This window comes from Poromitra crassiceps (genome assembly GCF_964638095.1).
Source record: "Poromitra crassiceps genome assembly, chromosome: 11".
In the NCBI taxonomy this organism is placed as follows: domain Eukaryota; kingdom Metazoa; phylum Chordata; class Actinopteri; order Beryciformes; family Melamphaidae; genus Poromitra; species Poromitra crassiceps.
In genome coordinates, this window is record NC_139643.1 from 24,053,136 (window position 1) to 24,059,369 (window position 6,234).

A 6,234-nucleotide genomic window follows, 5' to 3' on the forward strand; every position below is an offset into this window, starting at 1 on the left:
AGGGAGAGAGAGAGAGAGAGGGAGAGAGAGGCAGAGAGAGAGAGAGAGAGAGGGAGAGGGAGAGAGGGAGGGAGAGAGAGAGAGAGAGAGAGAGAGAGAGAGAGAGAGAGAGAGAGGGAGGGATGGAGAGAGGGAGGGAGGGACAACAGGAGCAAGCGGAAGTGGTGGGCGAGATCGAGGCAGACAACGTGTTGAGTTTATGAAAAGCTGACAGAAAGGCAGCAAAGAGACATGGAGAAGGGCTGCAGAAGGAGGAATGATATGCAGAGAGAGAAATCTGTCCAATAGCCTAACTAGTATAAAGAGCAGAACCAAGAGCTTGGCAGAGAGCAGTGCAGAGAGCAGTGCAGTGGACAAAGGAGTCATCATGAAACAAACAGGTGCATTAAGGACATCAATTGAATAATAGATGGGGAGGGATTGCAGTGCTTTGCAAGGCAATAAAGTTAAGTTTCAGTCCCTGAAATCATGCCAGAGATTGGAAGAATCATTTATGCTTTTGCAGTAAGCATTGATATTGTCACCATATAAGTACAGTCGAGACTTATGGAAAAATAATATACTTTGTACAGCTTCATGAACATCCAGCTTAAATGCATGTCTGGTGCATACAGGCTATACATTTGAATGTTTAAATGGATCAAACCAACACATTCTCACTCCAACTCTTCAAAAACTAACGTTCGGTCAGGAACCCTTGTCGTCACTTTTTCCCGCCCGGGGTACCCCTTTCTTCTTCTTTTTCAATGAGCAGGGTATGTGGTTGGGGTTAGGCAATGGTCCCCCTGGTGGTTAGGCACTGGTAGCCACTTGGTTGATGTTAGGGTTTGGATATGGGTCGAGGTTAGGGAAGGGAACATGTGACACTGTGCCTGCCCCAGCTCGCCCGCATTGTTGGTTTCCAACCACAGGGGGCTGCCTTTCTCGATATGTAAGAGTTGGAGAATTGGGAGAAAATTTGTCACATGCACAACATTTTATAAGGCAAGTAATATGGCAACAGGTTCTTAGTACTGCATTGATTTTAACTTCCGTCTTGTCGTGCGTTCCTTTATCGCAAAATAACTGGGATGTGGAGGCTAAATGACATCACATCCGTTTTGTTAGCGTTCCATTTGCAAAAAACTTGAGCTGGGAAGTTCACTGTTGATTGGTCAGATCCAGTCGCTAGCCAGGCTAGCCATTGTTAGCCATTGTTAGCAATAACAATTGACAACATGGCATTTCGCGGCATTTTGCGCATACAAACACTGCAGCCTCATGTCCACACAGATAGAAGTTAGGCAGTGCTGTGTGTACAGCTGATTTAATGAGACACAAACAAAACAGAAGTGCTAAACAATATTACTACGATTACTACTACTGTTGTTGCGTGGCGCAGCCATCTTGGATTTTTGAGGTTGGGGCTGCTGAGACTCCCACAAGTTTTTTTTTTTTTTTTTTTTTTTTTTTTTTTTTATTGATTCATTCCAAAGCATACAGTCAACAAGCATACATTAAACATCAATACAGAGTATGCTACTTCGATAGAAACAAAATAAATGAACAAAACAAACAAAGTTTGGAATGGGAAATACCAGCTCTGATGACATCACCGCCCAGCTCATGACCTTTGAAGTCGTAAGATTACCAGTCCCCAGTTATAAAGGAATGCACGACTGGTGCCCAGCCCACATGGGGTTACAAGATCATCCAGGCATCACGTTGCACTCTCTGTATAGCGCACATTTTCTTCTTCTTTTGGCCAGGCTTTATAAATGATGTTTGCCACAAAGAGCTTTTCCTGAAACATATCTCAAGCTTTGAGCTATATCATCTGGACAAAATTAATTCAACAAAATTAATTCTCAGAAATAGAAGCAATTTTGCTAGACTGTAAAGCTCACCTCTGGGCTCAACAGACACAGGAGGACAATAGAGAATACTAATTAATTAAAATTTCAATTTCGCATAATAGATGCTATTCTCAACAGGAGAGAGAAAAGTAATGAAGAGAGATAGACAGAGACAGAGCGAGAGCGAGAGTGAGAGAGAGAGAGAGCGAGAGACACTGAAGGTCGATGGATTGTCCTGATGTGAAAAGTTCTGGCTGGAAACACATTTTTCTCAGCTACTTTTTGAGTGCAACTTTTACCAACCATATTTAACGCAAAACTGACTTGACCCTGTATTGTAAACAACTATAGTAACTGAGCCCTGTGTGTGTGTGTGTGTGTATGTGTGTGTGTGTGTGTGTGTGGGGGGGGGGGGTTGAGTTAAGTTATCCTTTATTGTCCCCATGAGGAGATTCATCCTCTGCATTTGACCGATCCTCTGCAGCGCCCGGGGACCATCTCCAGTTCTGTTGCCAGTGCCTTGCTCAGGGGCACTGACAGCAACATCAGTGCCGACCGCTGAGTTACTGTGCAGTAAGTAGATGTGCATGATGTGCTACTTTGCATGTGCACATGTTCTGCTTTGATATGACATCCTATTACTACAACGACCTGATAACAGCCAACTAATCACCAACCAACAAGAAATGCACTTTATTACCAGCATTAAAGAAAGCCAAAAATGAGCAAATTGATTAAATCAGATTGAAGCAAAAAAAATAAAATGAAGCCAAAACTACTTCATTCAACGGAAACGCCGAACAATTGATGTCCAAACTGGACAACACCAGTTCTGTCCAGAAACAAATAAAACTCTTGGAAAGAGAAGCAAAAGTAAACTGGAACAAACAAGGCAATAGCTCTGTCCTCCTTCTCTCCACAAGCATTTTGAAAAGTCTGATTAGAACATGTTAGTGTTCAATCAATGACTGAGAGCAAAATCAATACCTGCTGTGACAATGTATTCAGCTTTAATGGCACACCATTCAGCCCTTGATCTCTCTGTGATGTAGGACACATGTAGCCTGTGTGTGAATGACTGCTGTTGGACAGGTCTCCATGCCGTAAGTGTCTCTTGCCTGATGTGTCCTCAGAACAGACGCCAAGGAAAGTGTTCCTCTTTCTCGGTCCAAAAGATTATTGTCAGAGATGCAACAGTGTCTTGCAATTAGCCTATTTGTCTCTATCATGGGTCTATGTAACTGCAAACATCATCAATTTGCTCTCAAAAGTTGAAAGCATTGGACAATGCACCTGCATTATAAATGGTGATGTAACCCAACTCTTTTCAGAGTCTTCTGAAAATGGAAAACATGGAAGTAGACTAAAAAAAAAAGCGATGTGAGAGACAGATAGAAGTCAGGTCAATGTTTTCTCCTCAGCTGTCTCTCTCTCTCTCTCTCTCTCTCTCTCTCTAATGAGGAAGTTGCCGTATTCCTTGCCTTGTTGGAGCACAATAATTTGACTGCATTCAATCAGTGTTGTCAAAGCTCTTTCTCAGTACGACTCCAAAAGGTCTAGACTGTTCTACTTGTTCAGAAGATCCAGCGACAAGTCAAGTCTCTCTGACTCATCATGGCAGCTGCTGGCTCTTTCATTATGTATGCATCAACCAAATCTCCATCCTGACTTGATACCAATCAAAGGCCTTTGTCGACACGTTCTTGTAGTTGGATTCTGTCCAAATCCAACTGCTTTGATCAGATTGCTGTGAAAGTAAGAATGTGGCTGGTTTAGCCTTTTGGGAGTTTTTGATAGAAGGTAAGGCATGCTTATTATGGACTGTTTTGGGTTTAACAATAAGCCCCTCCATCATTAAAAAATTCCTTCTTAGATCAGATTTATTCTTGCATGATAAGGGCACTCAAGAGGGCTTTTAGTTCAGGTAAAAATAGAGTTATTTTGACCAAACCAGGTTTTATGGGAGAGGGGTTTCAAATGTACTGTATGACCTCCCAATTACTTGTCATCAAAGGTTGCTCTTCTTTGAACCAAATAGGCTGTATATATATCGCTGCAATTTGACATTGAAAAACAAACAGAATTGCTTTCTTGGATTGAGCCACTTATAGAAGCACTATCCTTCTGACAACTGTGTTTATTTTCATGTAGCAACAACCTCAGCCCAGATGAATGTAGCATAATTGATTATGCTGTGAAAATTGGAAAAACAAAGTGGTCCCCATAATTCACAAGCTTGTTTTGCTTGACCGGCCATTTCAATCCAAACCTAGGCAAACAAGACGGAGAGGATTCGCGGCAATTTTGTGTAGGCGCAGTAAATAGCCTTAAAACGACATGTCATGCGCTCAAATTATTGATGTGATTTCTTTGAATCTTTCTTTATGTAATATGTGTTTACATATTTGTAATGGAATACACACACAGTGTTTCTTATTTTTGCTCACACCATGCTGATGATTTTGCATGCGTGCTGATTTTCTTGATGGCACACTGGTAGTAGCGCTGTAAAAGGTCCTGGGTTCGATTCCCGCTTGGGTTCCTGTTGGCACTGAGGCTAGTTCTCCCCATGCCTTTGGTGCCCAGTTGGGTCGTCTATCCTACCCCCCATCCACCCACCACCGTCACCACCTCGCCCCATCATAATATGATGTCAGTTTAAAGGACTTTATATTTTGCACTTCATATTATTTGTGATTGTTTTTCTTTCAGTATTGCGTCTGCTCTACTAATCATGTGACTGCTGCGCTGCATACTTGCACTAAGTCAAATTCCTCAAGTTCCTTGTTTGTAATCTAATTACTTACTGTGGCTATTAAAGTGAATCTTGAAAAAAAGGGCCTTTCTATGTGGAGTTTGCATGTTCTCCCCAGGCCAGGGCACCTGCCCAGCTTGCCCATAATGGTACTGCCACTAAAAACACGCACCACAATGAACCCCGAGCTGTAAAAAGGCTGCTGACCGCTCTGCCCCGCTGAGGAAAACAGGCCAAGATGGGAAAAGGCGGAGAACAAATTTCACGGTGCCATTGATTGTGTGTGTGCCGGCCGCCGTGCATGCTTTGTAGATGGCTGCATGTGAATAAAGAAGAAATTTGCCTGCAATCTGTCTTCATATATTAGCTAATAAATATTAGCTAAACAGCTAATAGCTTTTAAGAGCCATCTTAAAACTAAAGGCGTGTTCTTGGCCAATTGTCAGGAAGTGTCTGTGAACTCTTGTGTTGTGCTGCTGTGAATCAGTGGCACAGTTCAGTGAACTCTCGTGTCGATAGTCTCTAGCAGAAAGGGCCCTCAGAGTTTGAGATACCCCTAACCGAGGTAGAACAAAACACAATGATTTGTCTTATCTTTAGGGTCTCCCATTAATGAAATTGATTGTCAAAAATACATTTTGACAACAAGCAATTTCATTAATGGGAGCCCTAAAGATAAGAAAAATCATTGTTGTGTTTTGTTCTACCTCGGGTAGGGGTATCTCAAAAACTAAAGCCTTTTTTGAGGACTTGCTGCTAGACTATGATATTCTTGTGTGGCCTGTGCATTCACACGTAGAATGCCAGAGCTGTGGCCCAACACTTTTCTGCTCACACACAGACACTTCACATTCTTATTATAGGAAGGGAAAATGACCCTCACCTGGTTTATTATGACCTCAGTTAAGATTTTCCTATTGAGTTAATGGTCTCATTCACTAGTTGTTGTAAGTCTTCTTCTATGTAGCTTGATGTTTAATTAGTAGATTCTAGATTCACACCTCCACAGTAGTCTGTGAACTCTGGTTTGTTGTTTTGGTGCAGCCTGCTTTCTCTGCTCCCAGCTCAGATCTCACAACCTGATGCACACCATGTCCTGCCACAGTATATTTAAACATATACACGCTATTAGAGTTGGATTAAACGCATCCCACTGCATTCTTCTTAATGGGGATCAAGTACCAATGTTGGCAGACTTTTCTCAATGCAAACACGTATGATTTTAACACGTCCAACTTCCCACACATGCACCGTAGAGACACCAGACCAGAGGTTAAGGCAACATTTTGCAAATATGTCATGAAAGGGGAGTTGCATTTACAGTAGACAACGCTTCACACACAAAGCCATAGGATTGTAAATGTACAGTATATATATGCAGCGTGATGTGTAGTTTGCTGTCCAAAGGATGCCTGCACTGTGTTCTGTGTACTTGCCTTGGTTCAAAATCAGTGAATTTTCAACATGTGTGCACCAGTGCCATCAAGACACATCTAAGCTATATTCCTTTATACTGATCACTTCAGGATTAAAATGATAAGATGTTCATTTTGATACTGAAATGTACAGAAATTGATTTTAAAGTAGTTAGACCACACTAGCATTAAGCAACATGTGTTTTTCCGTGCCTGCTAAAGAAGTCCT